This window comes from Vombatus ursinus, unplaced genomic scaffold, assembly GCF_900497805.2.
Source record: "Vombatus ursinus unplaced genomic scaffold, bare-nosed wombat genome assembly UNPS02014772.1, whole genome shotgun sequence".
Classification (NCBI taxonomy): domain Eukaryota; kingdom Metazoa; phylum Chordata; class Mammalia; order Diprotodontia; family Vombatidae; genus Vombatus; species Vombatus ursinus.
Genome location: NW_020954550.1, coordinates 32,092,506 through 32,116,737, shown reverse-complemented (window position 1 = coordinate 32,116,737; position 24,232 = coordinate 32,092,506).

The window sequence follows — 24,232 nt, the reverse complement described above, 5'->3', positions numbered from 1 at the left end:
AATGGATTAGTGATACCTACATCAACACTCCTTCCATACACATTCATTTGTAAATATATCCCTCCTCACTTTCCCTACCTGGAAAGACATTCCTTCTTTAAAAAAAAAAGATTTTAAAAGAAATAGAGAAAAAATAGTTCAGGAAAACTAGCTAACATTTTTCCTGTCTTTGACAACATATCCATATTTAACATTCATAGTTCCATGTCTCTGCAATGAAAGAAGGGAGGTACATTTTTCAACTCTTTTGCAGCATTCAGGTATGGGTTTTTAAATTTTAAATTTTCATTGTCAAAGTCATTATGTGTGTGTATATGTATGATTTTCCTGGTTCTGCTTATTTAACCTCACATCAATACTTTTCATCAAAAAGTTTTCTTTTGCTTCTTTGAATTCTTTATATCATTATTTCTTAAGGTCCAATAATAGTCCATGACACTTATATTTACCAGTTAGTTTGGTTATTCTCTAACTGATAGGCACCTATTTTGTTGCTAGTAATTTACTACCACAAAAATGTTGATATGAGCATTTTGTTGGAAATGGGACTTTCTTTATGTCTTTTGTTTTCTTGGGTTCTAATAGTGGAACTCTGGATAAAAGGGTACAAACATTTTAGTCATTTTTTTTTTAGGCAATTGGGGTTAAGTACCTTACCCAGGGTCACATAGCTATTAAGTGTCAAGTGTTTGGTCTGAGGCCAGATTTGAACTCAGGTCCTCCTGATTTCAGGGTCAGTGCTCTACCCACTACTCCACCTAGCTGTCCCTTAGTCACTTTTTTAAAAAGGTATAACTCTCTACTAGCTCTGTGACCCTGGGCAAGTCACTTAATCCCAGTTGCTTCAAAAAAAAACAGTGTTAACTCCTGATTGCCTTTTAGAGTGGCAATTCATAGCTCCAATAAAAGTAGTATTCTTCCAATATAGATTATCTCCATATTTTGTAATCTTTGCCAATTTGTTGGATGTGAAGTGAAATCTTACAGTTGTTTGGTTTACATTTTTCTTATTGGTGATTTGGACCAATCTTTCATATGGTGGTGGTTGGTAGTTGGCACTTCTTTTGACACCTTTCATATAATTTGACTATCCATCTAGAAATGGCTCTTGGCCTTGTATATTCTTGTTAGTTCCCTGTGTATATTGGCTATCATATCCTTATCAGAGATATTTGATGCAAATATTTTTGCCCAATCAATAGTTTCCCTTCTAATCTTTGATGAATTGATTTTGTCTGTGCAAAAGATTTTCAAATTCATATAATTAAAATAATTTATTTTATCTTTTGGGATTTCCTGTTTCTTGTTTAATTAATAATTTTCCCCTAAGCCAAAATTGTGAAAATACTTGATCTTATTGTCTTATATTTTTTTTTAGGTGCAACATTTTATATTAAGGTAATTTATCAATTTTGAATAATGGAATATATTTCCCAGTCTTCCATCAGTTCTGATCAAATAGGAGGTTCTTCTCTAAGTCATATTCTCAGATTCATTGAACACCATACTATTGAGTTTGATTGTTTCTTGCTTATTTTGTCAGTTCCACTGAACTGCTTTTCTCATTTTTAACTAGTATCAAATAGATCTTATAATTGCTGCCTTATTAAATTATAATTTGAAATCTGGAAATTTTATTCCCTTTTCATTCCTTCTTGTTAAAATAAATTGTCTCCCTTGAAATACTAGAATTTCTGTTCCTCCAAATGAATTTTGATTATTTTGTCTAATTTTCATCCCCTGTGGAGTTTGAGTGGCATTATTCTAAGGCAATAAATTTATTTAGGGAGCCTTATGATTTTTATTATATTAGTGTACTTCAAATATGAACAATGAATATTTTTACAATTATTTGTTATTCTTTATTTTGTTAATTAATTAATTCAAAGAATGAATCATAGATTCATAATCCAGTAGAGATTCCTTAGTGTATGAGTTGGATTATATGGCTGCTAAGGTCCCTACAACTCTCAATTTTTGTGATTCCACAAGATAAAAGGGATCTTCAATGTCATTTAGCCCACCCTCATCATTTTAGAGTTGAGGAAACTAAGGCCCAGAGAGGCTGAGTTATTTGGCTCAGGTCATATAGGAAGTAAGTACCAGAATCAGGATATGAACTCAGTCTGTGTCCTCTGGTTCCAAATTTTGTCCTTTTCCCCCTTTAAATCCTCTTTGCCTTCCCATTTTGTCAACCTAAAAACCCACAACCTTGACATTTTCTCTACTTTACTCACATATCAGGATTGTTGGATGTTTGATCTTTCTGCCCCAAACTATTCCATCTTCATGCTCTTATGATCTCTGAAAATCTTTTCTCTAACAACAACCTATTATCCTTCATTCTCTCTTTCTGCCTCATCCCTTCTAAACCCATTTTCTCTTCTTACCATGGCCACCATTCCTTCGACTCCTCCTTCTTCTCTAATCCATCTCTGTTTTTCTGGACTGACTTCTCTGTTCACAGTCTTAATCCTAGCACTGGCTAGTTAGGTTACATACTATTAACTATCCTAAACATCATTGCCTTATGTCCTTTTGCCAGTCACAACTTGGTGAACCCTAACCCTACACTGCCCCCACCATCTACTCTCTTTGCTTTATGTCATATTCTGATGAGTGCTACTGGAGAAAAATCACACAACTATGCCAGCTGGGTTCATTGCAACTTTTTTGTTTAGTCTTAGCTAGGTCCCCTTTATTACAAAGTTATATTTTTATTTTTCCCCGATTAGCTCTCTATCACACTCTTAAAGCAACTATTCTTAATCTTTGCTTCTCTCCTCATCCTTCCTACATTGCCAACTCCTTCTCAATCTCTTACATCACCGAGAGTTCATCCATCATGTTCTCACTTTTCTCTTATGCTTCATACCTTGAATATCTCTTCATAATCCACTTGCATCCTTTTCTCCTTTTCTAGTATTGAGGGAAAAGGTGGGCCTTCTTGATAAGGTTAACCTATCTACTCTTGCTCTTGATCCCATTCCCTCCTGTCTCCTTTTGAAACTTGCTTCTTTGATCATCTTCATTGCTCCATTATATTCAGTATTTCTTTATCTGCTGGCTCAATAAGGAGCTGGATATGTTTGCAAGTCTCTTCTATCTTCAACAAGATTTACTTGACCCTGAAATCTCTTGTAGCCATCATACTATACCTCTTTTTCCTTTCATAGTCAAACTCCTCAAACAGGGTTGCCTACTCTTTTTGCTGAATTTCCTAATCCCTTATTCACATTTTTAATCTCTTGGCATCTGGCTTCCAACCCCAGTATTCAACTAAAATTGTTTTCTTCAATATTGCCAATGATCTCCTAACTAGTAAGCCAATAACCTTTTCTTGTTCCTCACTCCTCTTGACATTCTTTGTAGTTTTTGACAATGTTGGTCACCCCGTTCTCTTCACCCTTGAATTCTGTGACATTGCTTTTTTCTTGGTTCATTTCCTACCTGTTTAAACCTTACTTGTCAGTTTCCTTCACGGGATCACCTTTTTTCTCCCAGCAACTAATGTGGGTATTTCTAAATGCTCTAATCCTGAGCCTTCTTCTATTCTCTTCTTACTCTCACTTCCATTTGAATTGTCTTGGGAAGATTTTGAAGATCACCTGGCAAGTAAGGTACTGGACATTGAAGTTCTTTCTCCAGCTAAACTGCCAAGCATTCAAACTCTACTGCAGAGAGCACATTGTCTGGCCACATTGTTTGAATGTCAAACATACATTTGCCTAAAAGACTATTTTATGGAGAACTCACTCAAGTCAAGTGCTCACATGGAGGTCAGAAGAAGCAATACAAGGACACTTTGAAGATATCTCTGGAGATCTTTGGAATTGACTGCATGACATGAGAAACTCTGCAAAAAGACTGCCCAGTATGGCATCCTTTGAGGTCTACACCAAAGACGGTGCTGTGCTCTATGAGTGAAGCAGAATTGCATTAGCTCAAAAGAAATGTGAGATGTGCAAATTCAGAGATCTCTCCATTCCAAATGTTTATATGGACTTTTTGTGCCTGACTTGTGGTGGAGCCTTCCAAGCTCATATTGGTTTGATCAGTCATGGTCAGACACAGTGTATCATAAGCCCAACATGGTTATGTCATTTTGGTCCTCTTCAAGAACAAAGGACAATGATCAACCAACCAATCCTACCCTCTATTCCTTGATTACCTCATCAGCGACAGTAGGTTTACTTATCATATATAAACAGATAACTCCTAGATCTATATATACAACTCTAATCTCATTTCTAAACTTCAGTCCTGTATTATCAGTTGACTGATGGACTTCTCTATCTGTATGTCTCATATAGATCTCAAGATCAACATATCCAAAACAGAATTCATTATCTTTTCCTCAAAACCTACCTCTTCTCCAAATTTCCTCTTTATGTTGATGGCACCATCATCCTTCCATTCACTCAGGTTTGCAACTTTAGACACATCCTTGTTTCTTTTTTCTCCCTCAATTTCTATGTCTGTTCACTTGCTACCTCTTGTCAGTTCTAATGTATGTTTTGTATGCATATAAACAACTCTTCTTTTCACATGGATTATTGCTATAGCCTCCTAGTTGGCCTTTTTGCTCCCCAGTCTCTTTCCTCTCTAATTCCTCTCCTACAGAACTATTAAAATGATAATCCAAAACCAGAGGTCTTACATGTCACTCCTCTCCATTAAAAAAATCTTCAATAACTCCCTATTACCTCTTAGATAAATTACAAAATTCTCACCTTGGTATTTAAAACCCTCTTCAGTCTTGTATTCCACTACCTTTCCATTTTGAGTTCCTATTTATCCTCTCTACACACTCTTCATTTCTATCAAACTGGCTTGCTGGTTTTTTCCATAATTAAAATTCCATCTCCTTGTCTGTCTTTGGATAAATAGTCTCTCATGGTTGTTGGTGGTTTTTTGTTTGTTTGTTTGTTTGTTTTGTTTTGTTTTTGCCTGGAGAGCTCGGCAATACGGTGTATAGAATATTGAGCCAGGAGTCAGAAAATTTCAAATCTGGTGTCAGACATTTACTAGCTGTGATACCTTGGGTAAGTCACTTGACCTCTGTCTGCCTCAGTTTCCTCAACTATAAAACAGAGATAATAAGAACATCTACATTCCCAAGGGTTACTGTGAGAATCAAATTATACATTTGTGAAGTGATTAGCACAGTACTTAGTACATAATAGATCCTTATTAAGTGCTTAATTCTTTCCTTCCTTTTATGTCCAGTGCTTAGCATAGTGCCTTGCATAGGCAAGATCCTTAAACAATAATTGTTGAATTAAATTGAGACAGGAATTAAAAAGAACATAAACAAAAACAACAACCAGCTTCAAATTGGGAGTTTAAGAGTATTCACTGGATTCTCTTTTCACTTTCTTCCAAATTTCCTTTTATTGCTAACTACAGACAACTATTTAGAGAAAAATCCTCCTTGTTTACCCAGCATTTTTTTAAAGATTCATTTTTAGACTGATTTATGACTAGAGTTTGATATTGCAGTTTATCTCCATGGAAACAATCGAGATTACACAAACAGCAGTTTTGAGATGTCACTCAATAAACAGGGGGAAAAAGGCTAGATAAGGTTTTCATTTACACAGTGATCTTGGATGATTAGCAGTGATGAGAAAGGAAATTAAAAAAAATATAGATCTATTAAAGACAGATTCAGATAAAAATACTTAATTTTGACTCTAGCATTTGAATTAGAGAAGTGATTATGCAACTGTTGCTTTTCAGAAAGATTGTTTGTCCCTCTTTGCCCTAAATAATGTGATGTGATAGAAAGAGAACTGGACCAAGAGTCAGGGCACATGAGTGTTAGTCCTTGCTGCTAGGAATGAGCTATGTGGTTCGGGGTTATTTATTTGACCTCTTTAGGCTTCTGTTTCCTCCTTTAAGGAAGCTGGATTCAATCTCTAGGTCTAAATTTTATAATCATATGAATTAGTAGGACAGATAGCTCCAGTTTACAAATATGGAAACCAAGAAACAGAGAGATTAAATGACTTACTTATGGTCACATTTGAGTTATTAGCAGATCTAGGTCTAGAGTTCAACTCTTAGTCAAGAATTTTTTTTTTTCCACTGGACCATGAGTGCATCTAGAAACCATACTCTTAATAAAACTTAACATTTATTTTTTCTATAAGGAAGGTTTTTCTGACCTGTTTCTCCCTGGTATTCCATTAAACCCTTAGTACTACTATACATCTCATAGGACTATAGCTATACTGAACTTTACATCAAAGAAATGCTCCTGGAAAATAATCTCATCACATTTTTATGAATTGTATCATGTTTTGTAAATAACTGAGACAATCATTTAAGAGGTATTTTATCACTGGAGCTTTTTGCACAGGAATATGACTTGGTTAGACCTGTGAATATGGAATATCAATTTGCCAGCTGTGTGAAGGATTGATTGGAGAAGGGAAACAGTTGAGGAAGGGAGAGGAAAGAGGTGAAGAGTGTGAGTAGTAATAAGGTGATGGAGAGGGAGAATTAACAAAACTTGGTAATTGATTGGATATGAGAGTCATAGCCCATTACTTTCCTTCATGTGCTCTAGGTCCCAAACAAATTGGCACATTTACTGTTCCCTGTGCACGCCATTCTATATCCCATGTCCCTGCTTTTGCATGGGTATTGTATGACTGGCATCCATTCTTTCCCACTTCTACCTTGTAGATTCCAGCTTCCTTTAAGATTCATCTCAAGCCATCAGCTACACAAGGCCTTTCCTGATAAACTCAGTTATTGATGCTCTACCTGCTGGAAATACCCATTTGTATCTGTTTTGTATTTAGTTATTCCTGTTTATATTGCTCCACTCCTATTGAGAATGTAATGCAATCTCCCTGCTTATATTACAGGGACTGCTTTATTTTTGTTTTTGTATTCCCATTGCCTGGAGCATAGTAGGATTTAACAAACATTTGTTGAGTGAATGAATAACTAATCTAATTTCTTATTTTCCAAAAAAAAAAATAATAGAATAGTAGATTAGGAGAATGCTGAGAACATTATATATTTGGATTTCAGCAAGACTTTGAATAAATTTTCTAAAAATAACCAAGAAGAAAAAATAAGGAAAAATGGATTAGACTTTTGTCATTTTGGTAATCCTGGAAGTATTTAGCTGACTGAACTCAAAAGTGTTGATTAATAGACTGAGTTCAGCCTAGAAGTAGGTCTTCAGAGGAGTATTACAAGTCTCTGAGCTTAGACAAAAATAACTGGCTTTTTAAAAGCAATGACTTAGATGAAAGCTTAGAAGGCATACTCAAAAATTTAAAGTATGATATCAAGAGCAAGAAAGTGTGATGACTGTTCTTCTGACCTGGTTGTGCTGCATTGATAGTGCTGTGTGTGGATCTAGATGTCACATTTTTAGAATAGACATTGACAAACCGGAATGTGTCTAGTAGAGGATAATCAAGGGTTATGAGATAACTTGAAACCATGATGTGACAAGAGTAATATGCTAAGGAACCAAGAGTACCATCCTAAGGTATGCAGGTTAGGCTAGTTTTTCCTTACTAGGTATTGAAACTGTCCTTAAGATTTAATTGGCTCTGGGGACTAAGACTTGGGCCATTGATGTGGCTTCCTTGTTACCTGGGGACAAAAAACAAAACAAAACAAACCACAACGAGTTTCAGCTGCTCCCTGATGCTTGACCACCATGAGCAAACCCCCAGTAACAAAATAAAGAAAGCCATAGTCTTTTCATAGGCTAAAATTTTTAGCTTAATGCTAGAAACAGTCACCTATAAATCAGTGGAAACATCGTTGACAATTTAGGAATTGGGGAGTCATTTAAATGCTTTAATGGGAGGCATTTCCTGGTTTTGCCTTAGTGTTACTAAGCACTGCCTGATATAAAATGACTTAGCTCTCATGGGCCCTGATAAGGAAGGTCAATAAGCACAACCAAAGATCAGAACTCTCAGTAAAATGTCATTAATTGAGACAACTAATTTGGGATGTGATCAACTGTTCAGCAACTAGGCTGAAGTTTCCATTTATAGTCTATATGAAGGAAGGATTTACTAAGCAAATTAGTCTAAAATGAAATTTCTGGGAGGGAATGATCAAGCTATTTAAGAGGATAAAAAGATTTCAAGGACTCTGGATGCAATCATCTACATATAAATAATTAATATTCATTAAATAAGGCAGGTCTCCTAAGGACTCCTAAGGATTTGTTTAGCAGAGTTCAAGTTACTGGGTATACTTGAGCCTAACAAAATTGCATCTCTTTTTAAAATTTAATTCATTCAGACTTCTCATGAACTCAGACTGATCTCTTCCCTTCTCAGTCATTACAGGATATGCTGCATAAAATATTCAGTACTATGCAATTACTATAGTGTAGAACAGTACATGATAAAATGAATCTACAAGGATTTATTAAGTGCTTACTGTGTGCCAGGTATTAGGCTGTATGCTTGGGATATAAATACAAAGAATGAAACAATCTTAACTGAAAGAGGTAGGAAATGCTATGTGAGGTAAGAGGATTCAATTGTTTAATAAACATTTATTAGTTCCTACTATGTAGCAGGTATTTTGCTGGCACTAGAGATACAGAGACAAAGGTGAAATAGTTCTTGTTCTAAAGGAACTGATTTTCTACTGAGGTGATTTAATGTGGTCTCAGGTAATTTGGGAGAGGAAAGAAAGTACTAACAACTGGGGAGGGGTAGAGAGTGGAAGGTCACAACCTCCAAACCTTCCCCAAAACCACTCCTACAAAATGACTATAGACCACAAAGAACACTATGAGCAGAATTCATAATAGGAAACCAAGGAAAAGTCATGGTGAGTCATTTTTCAGCCACAGCATCTTAGGAGGACAGAAAAAAGAGGTATTTGGATACTGGGGTAGAGGCTGCCCAAGAGTATGAGGCAGCAGGAATGGCACCTGGTGGTGGCAGTGGAAGCAGCAGCAGCCCCAGTGGAACAAGCCCCCAGGAGTGGTAAGGGAACTGAACGCCTGGTCAGAAAGAGATCCCAGGGAATCCTTGCTCTAGCACTAGGTGTAAGATCAGGTGCCATTTGGCAACTCTGATACCCATGACCCAGTTCTGGGTCTTAGTCACAAGGGAGCAGGGCAGCTATCTTGCTAAGGAACAAAGTACAGAAAAGGAGGGAAGTGACCGGATCTTTCCCCAGATCACACTACTCTGGAGCTAACAAAAACCCGAAGGCCCCAAGATCAAGCTGTGAAAGCAAAAGGACATAATAGAAGTTCAGGCTAGTTTTCCCCTCTAAGAGGTGAGCAGAGCCCAACTCTAACATAAAGTACAAAGTCAAGAAGTAAGCTAGAAAAATGAGCCAACAGTACAGCAACAGAAAACCTGACCATAAAAAGCTACTATGATAACAAGGAGTATCAAGACATAAACTCAGAAGACAATGACTTAAAAACATCTATAAGCAAAGTCTCAAAGAAAAATTTAGGTTGGATGCAAACCTGACAAAAATTTCTATAAGAGTGCTAAAGAAAAAAATTGGGGAAATAAATGAGAGCTATGCAAGAAAATTATGAAAAAAATTAACAGCTTAGTAAAAGAGGCACACAAATACTGAAGAGAGAAACTCTTTAAAAATCAATATTAGTCAAATGATACAAAAGAGGTACAAAACCCCACTGAAGAAAATAACTCTTTAAAAATTATAGTTGGGCAAGTGGAAGCTAATGTGCTCCATGAGATACAAGAAACAATAAAACAAGGTCAAAAAAAGAAGAAAATATTACATCTCATAGGAAAAGCAACTGACCTAGAAAATAGATTGAAGAGAAATAATTTAAGAATTATTAGATTACCTGAAAGTTATGATAAATAAGAGCCCAGACATCATATTTCAATAAATTATAAAAGAAAACTGCCTAGATAATCTAGAATCAGAGAACAAAGTAGAAATTGAAAGAATCCATCAGTCATCTCCTGAAAGAAATCCCCAAATGAAAACTCTCAGAAAGAACGTAGTCAAATTCCAGAGCTCCCAGTTCAAGGAGAAAATATTGTAAGCAACCAGAAAAGAAACAATTCAAGCACTGTGGAGCTACAGTCAGGATCATATGACTTAGTAGTTACCACTATAAAGGAGTGGAAGGTTTGGAATATGATATTACAGAAGGCAAAGGAACTAAAATTACAATTAAGAATAATCTATCCTGGGGCAGCTAGGTGGCTCTGTGGATAGAGCACTGACCCTGGAGTAAGGAGGACCTGAGTTCATATCTGGCCTCAGACACATAACACTTCCTAGCTGTGTGACTCTGGGCAAGTCACTTAACCCCAATTGCCTCACTAAAAACAAACAAACAAACAAACAAACAAACAAACAAACAAACAAAAGCATAACCTATCCAGCAAAACCAAGAATAATCCTACATAGGGAAAAATGGATACTTAACAAAATAGAGGACATTCAAGCCTTCTTGATGAAACGATCAGAGCCGAATAGAAAATTTGACATTAAAACACAAGACTCAAGAGAAACAAAGAAACAAAACAAAACAAAAAAAAAAGATGAACATGAATGAGAAATCATATTGATTAAACTCCTGTGTAGGAAGATGAAACATGTAACTCCTAAGAACATTGCCATCATTAGGGTAGTTAGAAGAAATCTACTTAGACAAAAGGCATAGGCATGAATCTATTATGTTGGGATGATCTCATAAAAAGGATTGAAGAACAAGAAAGAGGGATGCATTAGGAGAGGGGGAAGGGAGGTGAGAAATGGGGAAAATTATCTCACATAAAAGAGGTGCACAAGGACAATGGAATGGGAAATGAGTGTTGTGAGGGAGCAGGAAACCTCACTCTCAACTAAACTTGCTCAAGATGGGAAGAGTATATATACATTTATACTTTAGTATAGAAAATACATATATATTTTAGTATAGAATTCATCTTACTCAATGAAGAAGTGGGCAGGGAAGAGAAAAGGGGAGTTTATTAGAGGGAGGATAGATTAACAGAGGTAGTAGTCAGAAGCAAAACAGACTTTTGAGAAGGGATGGGGCAAAAAAGAAAAAGACAAATTGAAGAGAGAATGATGAAGGGAAACACAAAATTAGCAATCATAACTGTGAACGTGAATGGGATAAAACCCATAAAACTGAAGTAGATTGAAGAATGAATTAGAAACCAGAATTCAATCATATATTGTTTAAAAGAGACATACTTAAAACAGAAAGACACACACAGAATTAAAATGAGAAGCTGAAGCAGAATATGTTATGGTTCAGCTGAAGTTATAAAAAAAAAGCAGGGGTAGCAATTGTTGTTTCAAACAAAGCAAAAGCAAAATTAGACCTAATTAAAAGAGAAAATCAAGGAAACTACATTTTGCTAAAAGGTACCATAGAAAATTAAGTAATATCAATACTGAATATAAATGCACCAAAATGTATATCATCCAAATTCTTAAAGTTAAATGAGCTATAAGAGGAAATATTAAAACTACATTAGTGGTGGGGGCGGAAGGAGGAGAGGGGCTCAATTTACCCCCTCTCTCAGAACTAGATGAATTTAACCATAAAATAAATAAGAAAGAAATTAAGGAGATGTATAGAATTTTAGAAAAGCTAAGTGTGTTATATTTCTGGAGAGTATGGAATGAAATAAAAAAGAGTATTCTTATTTCTCATCTGTGCATGACAGCTTCATAAAACCTACCATGTATTAGGACATATAAATTTCATAGATTTTATTGTCCATAAGCAAATGCAGAAAAGTAAGAAATAGTAAATGTACCCTTTTTGGATCATAATGCAATGAAATTACATTCAATAAAGGGTCTTTGAAGCATAGACTAAAATTAATTAGAAACTAAATAATTAAGCCTAAAGAATGAGTGGATCAAAGGACAAATCATAGAAGCAATCAATAATTTCATTAATAATAATGGCTAGAGCTTCTTGTAAAACATCCTAATTTAAAATATTGTAGGTGTATCTTTATAAAAATAATTTCCTTGGAAAAAGAGAAAAACAATAATAATTTGGGTTCTCTTTGGCCTGAATATTGCTGATACCTTCAAATACCTTTCTCAGGAAATATCAAAGCCAAGCAATGACCCATCCACCCTTGTACCAATTTCATCCAAAGAGAAGATGCTACATGATACTTTTAAGTACCTGGGAAACATAAAAAGGACTAAGGGGAACCTCAGAAATGGATTTTTGAAATCAATGTTTTTTTTTTTTCTTTCAAATGCAATACAAAGTCTCAATTCCTTCATGCTCTATCTTTTGATCTTTCAGTTTTATCTCTCATGTTTCCATTTGTATCTCAATTTTAGTTCCTTGCACCTTATGGAGAATCAGTAACTGCTAGGTGAATGGAATCCTATGTAATGAGGTCTGCTTTATTGATCCCACAGATACACAAGGGGGAGAAGGGTGGAAAATGCACTGGACTGAGTCAGGAGGTCTGTCTTCTAGTACTAATCCTGTCACTAGCTTATTGCGTGACCTTAGAGAAGTCACTGTTAACCATGCTGGAATTCAGTTTCTCCAACTATCAACTGGAGGTAAAGATACCTGCATTGTCTTTTATCTAGGGTTGTTGTGAAGCTGAAAAAAAATATATGTGTGTGTATCTGTATATAAAATGTATATATGTATACATGCATATGCACATGTATATGTGTATGCATACATGTATACACACATATATCTTTAAAAGTTCTTACAGAAATATACGCACATGTATAAACACACATGCACATACATGCATTATATGTGCATGTGTATACACACATATAAATACGTATACTTGTTGTGTGTTTATATGTGCACCTGTGTATGACATATGCATGCATGCAATGTATATAATGTGTGTATATACACGCACACATATACACACATTTATATAAGTACTTTTAAAAGTATGACATGTAATGTAAGCATACAGTACTGCTGTATTCATATGATAGCTTCAAGTGGAAGCATGGAGTAATGGATAGAGAGCTGGACCCAGACACAGGAACACCTGGGATCAAATCCTACCTATGACACATGCCCTATCCCTATCCCATGATGTCAAACACATCAAAATAAAGCCCACAACACTCCAGAGTGAGGTCCAAACCAAATTAAAATGTAATTGGGAAATATTTAACAACATAAACAAAAATGTAATAGGACATAGATAATGCTAATATATGGTTTCCTAAGTCAATATGCATTAATAGGGATCCTTGTATATGGTTTAGTGGCCCCCATTTGTATTTGAGTTTGGTATCACTATTTCCAAACCTTCTAATCTAGTGTCTTCCCCCCTTAATTACTTTCTATTTATCCTGTATAGAACTTGTTTATACATATTTGTTTGTTTGTCTCCCCCCATTAGATTATGAGTTCCTTGGGGGCAGGGATTGTCCTTTACCTCTTTTTGTATCCCCAGCACTTAGTACAGTGCATTGCACATCATAGGTGCTTAATGAATGTTTATTGAATGTGTGACCCTAAGCAAGTCACTCAACCTCTCTGGAAGCCTCTGATCTCTACACAGGGCAGGGAGATATAGAGGAGTCAGAATTAGGTACACAAGCGTCCTCCAATTCCTCACTATTTCCATATTTTATTTCCTTTGCTTTACTATCTTGCTTCAACCAATCTTCTGAAACCATATTTTTGAAAATTGTCGACTTTCTAATTGCAAATGTAATTGTCTTTTCTCAGAAGTAAGCAAAAAAAAAAAAAAAAAAAAAAACCTGCCAGTTAGCAAACTAAAGGGCCGAGCAAGAGAGAGACTTGTGGTCAACAGTGGCCAAAAACAAACCAGATGTTAGGGATCCACGAAGTTAATGACGCTTGAAGGAGTATCAGGGTAAAAGATCTAGGATCCAGGGAGTCAGGGGCCCTTGTGTTAAGACGTGACCTTCACTGTGAGCTAAGAGATTTCTGATTTGGATGTTCCTTTACGTGCATTCTTCCAGGACAAAAAAAGTAATCAAAAAGCATTTATTACAGGAAGTGCCTTAGTAATTGGAGGGATCGATCAGAAAAGGCTTCACAACTTGAGCTGTCTTGAAAGAAGCTGATGATTCTAAGAGATGGAGATGAGGAGGGGTTGTATTCCAGGCAGGGAGGACAGCAAAACCATGGAACTGGGAAATGAAATACTGTGTGTGTCTAGCACAGAGCACTGTGCCTCCTACATACGGAGACTCAACAACCAAAGCACCAGCTACTTCTTGGTTCCCTGCATGGGATCAGTCATAGTCTGGCAGAGCACTCTATTATACCCCTTCTGCTCTTGCCATTGTCTCAACAATAAGGTGCCTTCTGGTAAACACAGCTAAAGATTTTTAGCATCACTTCTTTGCTTTTTGGCTTGTATTCTTTTTCTTTGAACATCGACAAGTTCCTTTTCCTCACCTCCTGAGCAATGCACACTGCCTTTTCCCCACAAGCCTCCAAATTTCTCTTCCTTGTGGTGCTGAAAGACAGAGGAAGGAATAATTTTAGATTTACTTCTAATGTTCTTCTACCCATTGCGGATAACCTAAGGGCTGGGAAGAATAGAAAGCTGATCTATCCCTTTGTACATCATATCTGAGAGGTCAGAAATGTATGATCATAAGTAAATCAGGACACTTACTTCTGTGGCAAACTAGAGCCTATATTTCACAGAGATCTGTGGTGGTTTTGAGCTAGCAGTGTATTTCTGCCTTATCCTGCCTTATCCTGCCTTATCCTGACAGCTTGTACTAATGCTTCAAAAAAAAATGTACCTATTCTCCCAGATTTCTCTCCACAGTTTCTGTTGTCAACACGGGATTTAGGAGTGCTCTTTTGACTTTGTCATCATGATGAGGTCTAGGGGTTTAGGGGTGCTGGGACCCCAAGATCATGACATGTGGGCCCTGCCTGAATTAATTCAACCCAAATCTTCTTTCAGCCAGAGAAAAAGTTTATTAGAGATAAACAATACAAGCCAGACTTTTAAGGAATCTGAACATTAGTGATGCCCGTAAGGATGAGCGGGCATGAGAAAGTCTCAGTATTTAAATGGGAGCTAGGGTGGATCTTATATACACTCAAGTAATTTTGGGTGACTAGAGGAGGGGCTGAGAAGTGGAGCTGGGTGACTGGGGGAGAAGTTTAGGGAGAATGGGAGTATCTGGATAGGGTCACCCAGGAATGGACAATGAAGGACTAGGCTTTTATCAGGGTAACAAAGAACTGGAAGGAAGAGGTTGATAAGATTAAAGGTGGGATCAAAGACTAGGCTTCTTCCTTAGGATTTCAAGGACCTGCTTCTTAGAAAGATAGGGGAAGACCAGAATAAGAATAAGAGATAAGGAAAGGCCAGTTGAATGAAGTACAAGGGTTTTCTGGGGCCCATAGACAAATGGGAGCCAAATTCTTTTTTGGAGAAAGAGGTAAAGGTCTCGACTTGGGCCCATATCCCATCAATCATATATATGTCTGAAAGTGCAGACTCTTACAGCTGATTTTTCCTGTGATATCAATTCAGAGGATCTTTTTTCTTTTTTCACCATTTCTTTTTATAAGCATTTAACTTTCCCTCCTACTGTTTTCCTTCCTCCATTGAACAGCAACAACGACAATAAAAACCTTGTAACAAACATGCAAATCCAGGAAAACAAATTCTCACATTGGCCATGTCCAAAAATGTGCATTCTGCCTTTTAATTCCATTTTCTTTTTGGCAGGAAGTGGGTAGCATGACCCATCTTCAGTCTTCTGGATTCATGGTTTATCATTGCTTTGATCAGAGTTGTAAGGTCTTTCAAAACCATTTTTCTCTATATTTGTTTTCATTGTTTAAAGTGTTCTCCAAGTTCTACTCACTTCATTCTGCATCAGTTCATAAAGATCTTCCCAGTTTTCTCTGAAAAAAATCATTTTGTCATTTCTTATGACACAATAATATTCCATGACATTCATATATCATAACTGGTTCTGCCATTCTCTAATTTAATGGTATTCCCTTTGATACTTCAAAAAGAGCTGCTATGAATATTTTTGCACATGTAAGTCCTTTTCCAGAACATCTTTCTCAGAAAACCACAGACATTCTCTAGTACTGTCGTAAGACTGATCAGTCTTTGTTGCTCAGAACATAAGCCCAAGAAGGCAGTTGTGATGCCTAGTAATTCCAAGATGTTAAAAGCATGAGAGAGAGTGAGTGTTTTTAATGGTGTAAATGTTTATATAAAAGGAGAAGACTTGAGGAATAGAGGGGGTGAAGTTGGGAGAGATTAACACTAATAAAACTTAAGGACACGGAGTAGAGGTATCAAACATATGGTCCATGAATGAGGCCCACACACTCTCCAGTGCCTTGAATCAGATTAAAAGGTAATTGAAAAATATTTAACAAAATAAACTAGAATAGAATATTATGTTAATAGTGGTTTTCTAAGTCAATATGGATCCCATGGGGATCCTTATGTATGGTTTAGAGGGATTATTTCTATTTGAGCTGTCTATTCTTTCCAGCCCTTAGGTTATCTGGAATGGATAGAAGAACATTAGAAGTGAAACTAAAATTTTCCTTCCTGTGTTTTTCAGCACCACAGGGAAGAGAGATGTGAAGACTTGTGGGAAAAGAGCAGTACAAACCGTTCAAGAGGTTAGGAAAGGAACCTGTCAGAGATCAGAGAAAAAGGATACAAGCCAAAAAGCAAGGAAATGATGCTAAAAATCTTTAGCTGTATTTACCGGAAAACACCTTATTGTTGAGACAATGGCAAGAGTAGGAGGGGTATAATAAGAGAGTTATGCCAGACTGTGACTGATCCCATGCAGGAAGCCAAGAAGTAGTGGGTTCTTTTGTTATTCAGTCTTTTTGACTCTTGGTGACCCCAGTTGGAGTTTTCTTGGCAAAGATACTAGGGTAGTTTGTCATTCCTTCTCCAGCTCATTTGACAGATGAGGAAACTGAGGCAAACAGGATTAAGTGACTTGCCTAGGGTCACACAGTTTATAAGCATCTCAGGTCAGATTTGATCCCTTTGAGAAGAGTTGGCTGAATAATGAATGAAAATAATACACAACCTTGAATATATAGAGGTGACATGGTATAGAAAGCTGGATTTGGAGTCAGGAATACCTCAGTTCAAATCCTTCCTTCCTTCCTTCCTTCCTTCCTTCCTTCCTTCCTTCCTTCCTTCCTTCCTTCCTTCCTTCCTTCCTCCTTCATTCATTCAATAATCATTTATTAAGTATTTTAGTACCAGACACCAGAGGGGAACAGCAAAAGATAAAATCAGAAAGGTAGGACCATGGTCCAAAAATGCCTTTCCAAAAATTCCCTTCAGGATTAGCAAGTTGTCTAAAATGAACTGAAGACCATATTTTTTACTTTAATCTGAATCCAGTATGCCCAATCAGCCAGACTGAGCCACACTAATCATAGGAGAAGAACCTCCTCTACCCCTCCCCCCTCTTCCATCTGGTCTCTGCTTGTATAAATGTACAATGGTGCATTTTCAAAGAAGAACACTCTAAGCTATTGGAGAATTTTCAGCAAGACTTCCCTGAGGGATTAAAAAACAATCATTATTTCATGACAAAGAACAGTATTTCTGTCAGCTGTGCCAACTGCTTAGGAGTTGACAATCTTAAAAATAAACTTAAATAAAAACCTGTACCCAGATCAATTAATCCCTTCCTCAATGCCAGTTTGACTGTTCCCTGCGTTTTGTCCCCTTTCAGCATTATTTAGCCATTTGTATCAATCCTGGTTCAACCCTACCTCTCAGGAGCCATGTTACCTAAGCCATTTCTAGAATGAGTTCCCTTTTTCCTACACAGGTATTTGTGAAACATGATAGCTGTCTGATTAACAGCTATTTTGATCCTTTCTCTGGATGACATAAGGTCCCTTCAACAGGGACCTGAAGGGATAAGGCAGAGTCTCAGTTTGCTAATAGCAGATGTCTAGCCCATGCTGTGTCTGAATTTCTGGGTCATCATTGACTCACATTTCTAGGAGATTGATCTGCTCTTTCTGAGTGGGTTTGAAGCTTACTTTAGGAAAGATCTTGGTACAATGAAAAGAATACTACCTTTAAAATCAGAGGTCCTTGGGTCCAAAATCCCCCTCAGATTCTCATAAGTTATGTGTCCTTAGAAGAATCATTTTAACCTCCCCCAAATCTGTTTCCTTATCAAAATGAGGGAGTTGCACTACATGGATTCTGAAGTTCCTTCCAACCTGAGATCTATGATTTGGGATCAGGAAAAGGAATGGATACGTCAGCAGTGAGCACACAAAATACCAGGGGAAGGGAAAACTAGGAGTTATCCAAATGATTGTAGCTGCTCCCTTTTCTGTTGGCTTACTTGCTCTGCTGTCTTCTGTGTAACTGACCCTTCTATCCCGAGGCAACAAGGTTGCATTGCAGCCAGGCTTAGAACCTCTTCATTCTCCTTCAGATAAAGTCCAAACTCCTCAAGATGCTTTGGATTCTGTCCTTAACTTAGCTTTCTAGCTTCATCTCTCCTTATAGATTCTCCAGGCCAAGTTGTTCTACTCAATGTTCTCCATGCTTTACCTCTTCTTGCTTCTTTATCTTTGATTATGTATGTACTTCTACCTAGAATGCCCTTTTCTCTCACCTCAAATTGTTGAAATCATGTGCATCCTTCATAATCCTTCTCAAATGCCACTTCTTCCATGAAACCAACCTTGATCACCCAAGCTGGGAATTCTCTCTCTCTCTTCTGAACTCCTATAGCATTTTGCACCTACCTTATGACACTTATCACATACGATATTGCTAAAGCACAAGTTTAACCATGCCACTTCCCTGCTTAAGAAACCAGTGCCCCATTATTGTCTCTTGGATAAGTTTGAAACTGTCTCTAGTTGAAATGATCCTTCACAACCTGATGCCCATCTCTCTTTCTAGAACAATTTCATATCTCAACTCCTCACGCCTCCTACATTCCAACTCACCTGGTCTTTCTGCTGCTCCCTGTGCCCATGTCATTTCAGGGCCTATCTCTGGGTCTTTGCATAAGCTGTGCCACACACAGAAAGCTGTGCCACACACAGAAAGGAATGCTTTCCTTTCTAAAGGCTGCCTCTCCAAACTCCTAAGCTTGGAACCCTCAAAGCTCAGGTCAAAGCCTTTCCTAATCCCTTCCTCCTTACTGGTGTCAGACTCAAATGGAAGTAGAAGTTTGTGGCATATTGACTTAGAAAATCACAAATTAACATTATCTACATTTGTTTTGTATTTTTATTTATTTTTGTCAAACATTTCCTCATTACATTTTAATCTGGTTTAGGTGGCTTTTGAGTGTGGCTTGTGGCCACAAATGAGACTTCCTGACTTCAGGCCTGCCCCAATCAAATGAGATACTATTTGTAAAGTACTTTGATCTAATCTTATAAAAAGGAGCTTAAAAATAAAATAAAATGGAGCTGGGTCTTCAATTTGAGATCTTTTGGCTAACTGAGGCAGTCATTAAACCCATTTTATTAACATGTTTGTATTCTGCTAATAAACTGTCATCTTGCTTGGAGAATACATGCCTCAGTCTACCTTTGTTGAATTTTATTTATGATAACACATGGGTGAAGAGAGAGAGAGAGAGAAGAGAGACAGAGACAGAGACAGAGAGAGACAGAGACAGAGAGAGAGAGAGAGAGAGAGAGAGAGAGAGAGAGAGAGCAGTGTCTTGCTGAGTGCTGGGAATACAAATGAAAGTATGGTATATCATCCCTTTCCTCAAGGATCTTGGGAAGAATAGGAAAACAGGTTGTTTTGGAAGGGATACATAGTTAGTAGGCATGGCTGGGGATGTCTAGGCAGTGTTGTGGAGGTTGGGAATTGAACAGATAAGGACAAAGCCAAGGATAATTCTAAAAGTGGAGTCCAATTTTCCAATGAGGAAGGAATGAGAAGATAGCCCGACTGGTGATAGTATGACTGGAGGCCTCAGGAAAATGGATACTATATTCTCCACAAGCCAGAAAAGAGAATGGAGGAAGAGTGTATCCCAGATGAATGATTACCATGAGGAATCAGTTGTTGGCCTTGACCAACAATGCATCATTAAGACAGTAGCCAAATCATTCAGCACCAGATTCTCATTGTCAGGTCACGTAGGGGTAGAGATGCACAAAACAGAATGCCAAGTAGAGACATTAACTCTGGGAAATATGTACCCCTAGAACAGAAGTAGCTCTGGGTGGAGATACTGCTGGTATATGCATTTCTGCTTATAAAATGGAGGCTAAGTAATGGATCAAGCCAGTATTCTCACTTGTGTTGTTTTTGTTGTTATGATTGATTGTTGTTGTTGTTGTTATTTATAGTCTACTGAAAATGCAAACACAACCTTCATTTTGGAACACTCTTTTCCTAAATGGAATAAACTTTTATGTAAGTGTAGTATAATGCTTTTTGCTTTCATATTGAGTTAATAGGTTTATTTGAAGAATAGCCATTTGTAGCTCTGTAAATTTACTAGTCAAAAGTATAATACATTTTTCCTTTTCTTCTAACTTCTGCAAAAAGCTTCTCTCTGCTCCCCCTCCTCAAGAACAATAATAGCTTTTGTCAAGATCATTCTCAGGATATTTATTTTTTATTAGTTTCCAAGCTGAGGAGATCATCCATCCCAAGATAACTGCCACCTCTCAATGTGGAGGTATGTAATTTAGGTTCATCACGTGGATCATACCATCATAGTTTTTTTTTCCCAAACAATACGGCACCTGCATTTGAGTCCCCTGAGTGTAGAAAAGATGACCCAGTGTTAACTGATCAGAGAACAAGTACTTGTTACATTGTCAACAAGCTCGGGTATGTGTTAGCAGCTAGTCCTTTACTTCACCTCAAATGAAAAAAAATCTTGTATTTATTTTATGCATATATATATGTTATCTTGTATATATTTTATTTCCACCTTGTATATATCTTATATATATTTTATCTATACCAATTTATATACACATTGTCTCCCTCAATATTATGTAAGCTCCTTGAGAGCAGGAACTGTTTTAGTTTTTTAGTTTTTTTTGTCTTTGTATCTCCAGTGCCTAACATGGTTTGTGGTGCATACTAGGAACTTATAAAATGTTTCTTGATTGTAGTTTGTGGGAACTTTTGTTGGTTATGGCAGGATGTCATGCAGGCAAGACCTATTAAAATTTTGTCTAGGCCAAGAAGGGATCATTTTATTTTGGTAATGGGAAAAGGACAGATGGTATTGTTTCCTTATTTGCAGACTAGGCTGCACCAATTTCATAGTTTCTAATGAAAGGTTCTTCCTAAGAAAGTCCCACATAGAGCTATTCAAAATCTCTATACCAAACAAGAATTACATGTTATATTATTCTGGCATATCTAGGATATCAGTTCAAGTCTGAGAAAGAAGATATGATTCTTGAGTATTGTAAAAGCCTTTTTGGATTAAGCAGGAGACACCAGGGAAAACAGCAATACAGAAACTGAAGGAAGGCAACAGCTTCCTGAGCCACCAACCATTTAAGAGATTCCTCTGGATGATGTGACTGGGGAAAAATGGTCTGAAGGTGAAGTCATGTAGAACTTGGAGTGTCCATAGTAATCATAGCTTCCTAGGAAACATAGCAAGTCTGAAATGTTGCCACGGGCTTGCAGTGCAAGAGATTCAATTCTTAGAAAAATTGATGGGGGAAGGAAAGTCAAGTTATAGAGACTTGGCATGCTTGGTGCCCCAGGCAAAGCCTCAGTAAGAAAACATTGAAGCCCCAGCTGGGTAGATATGTCAGATTCTAGTAAAACAGGATAGCTGAAAAGGATCATTAAAAATCAGAAGACAGGCAGCAAGCAAGATCAATGTAAAGAAAAAAAGGAAAAAGGAAAAGTGGGGCACCTATGTGTCATTACAGCAAAATCAGTTAAATAGCCAACCATCCAAATTTAACTTAAGCAGTGCTTCTGGTTATTGGTATTCTGTTCAATTTTCCTCTTCTCTTCTGTAACCCAGGCAACAGAGAAAGGAATGACAAAAAAGAATGTGGACTTGCATCACCAGCTCACCTTGAGACACAGGAAGACAGAGATGTGAGGGAGGAATGAATCTTCTTTACCTCATCATTCACCAAATAAGGTGTGTGGGTGGGGAGAAGTCAGGGGGTGAGGAACACTAAGTGGGAACATCTGAAGAGACATGTATCAAAGGGGAAGTGGAGGTAATCTCTTGAGATACCAAAAGTTCACCTGACATGACTGCCTTGGCTCAGGTATGTTGGTTAAATTCATCAAAGGCTGATATTGTCATGAGTCATCCTCGAGAGACCATATAAAAACTTCCTTCATCTAGAGCTCCTGTTTTTTCATTTCTGGAAGGGGGATAATAATAACACTTACCTGACATACAAACAATGAATATGAAGCATTTTGTAAACTTTAGAGTCCTATATAAATGTCAGTTATCATCATCATCACCACTACCACCACCACCACTACCATCATCATCATCATCATCATCCCCCAGAATACTCACAGGGCACTGAGAAGGGGTACAGTAAAAGAAAAAAAGAGTATTCTGAATTTCTGAACTGTTTGAATGGAAGGGAGTCTGTAGTGTTGAGTATTCAAGTTCATACTCATTGAAGAAGAAGGATTGGATGTATAGTGGTCCATGCCTTTCACACTCTTCTCACAATCCTCTTGCTGTTCTTATCAGTTTTTGGCTTATACAGGAACAATTCATGAATTCTGATAAAACCCTAAATGGAAATTATTGATCTTCTAAAGAAAAAGTGTTACTTGATTAGGAGGGTGTGAATTCAGGACTATGTAAAAAGATGAATGTGGATGATAATAATATTCTTGAGTTTGCTACTTATGTTGTGACAAATGCTGAATGATGCTGGAGAAAATCATAAAACCATTTATACTGAGTCCTCTACAAATTTATGTTAAATCATTTCAACTGGCCCCTTACTATAGCCAGGCTATCCTTTTGCACTTCCCTATGGTTCACTATTCCACTCCCCACAGTGGCTTTTTCAAAGCTTTTTATTCCTCCTCCAACCTCTTATGGCTCCCCTTACCCTTTCAGATCAGAACCTTGCCTTATGTCTTACTGAAAAAAATGAGGCCATCACTGAAAGCTTCTTTTTCCCCCAATCTTTATCTCACATCACTCAGATACCTTCCTTCACTGCTTCCTCCTTCACCTCTGTCTCTCATGCTAACCCCTTTACATGCACAAATGATATTATAACTTGTTTTCTCCAGCAGATTTTCCCATCTATCATCCTTATTCTCTCAATAATCTTCAATCTCTAATTGTCTCTTGGCTACTTTCCTGCTGTCTACAAATATGCCTATGTCTCCCCTAACCTTATCCTGGCCAGCTATCATCCACTTCTTCCTTTAATGGTCATACTTCTTGAGAAGGCTTTCTACAATAAATGTCTCTATTTTCCTCCTTCTCACTATCATCTTAACATTCAGTAGTCTGACTTTTGACCTCTTCATTCGATTTTAACTGACTTTTCCAAAATAATCAATGATCTCTTATTTGACAAATCTATCGATCAATTTTCTCATTCCTCACACTTCTCGCCTTCTCTTCAGCTGTTAACACTGTTGATCACCCTCTTCTCCTTGATACTTCCTTCTCTCTAGGTTTTTGCAACACTACTTTGTCCCGATTCTCTTCCTATCTATCTGACTATTTCTTCTCTGTCTCCTTTGCTGAATCTTCATATCCCCTCCCACTAATGATGGGCATCCCCCAGGGCTGGGACCTTTTCTCTTCTCCCTCTATACTATTTCCCTTGGTGTTACCAACAACTCCCATGGATTCAATTGTCATATCTAATGATTCTAATATCTGTGTATTTCAGTCTCACATCTCCATATGCCTATTGGACATTTCAAACAGGATATAATGTAGACATTTTAAACTCAAGGTATCTAAAACTGAATTCATTCATCACCTTTCCCCCCAAGGCCTTCCTTTTTTTCCTAAATTTCTTATTGCTGTCAAAGGTACCATCATTGTCCTAGTTACCTGTTCTCAAAACCTCGGTGTTTTCCTTGACTACTCACTCTTTATAACTGTCTATTTCCTATCTGTTGTCAAATCCTGTCAATTTTATTGTCATAACATCCTTTGTGTATTCCCCTTTCTCTCCTCTGACACCCTAGTAGAGACCTTCATCATCATCGAATGATTAAACAATTGCAATAACCTTCTGGTTGGTCTCTGTGCC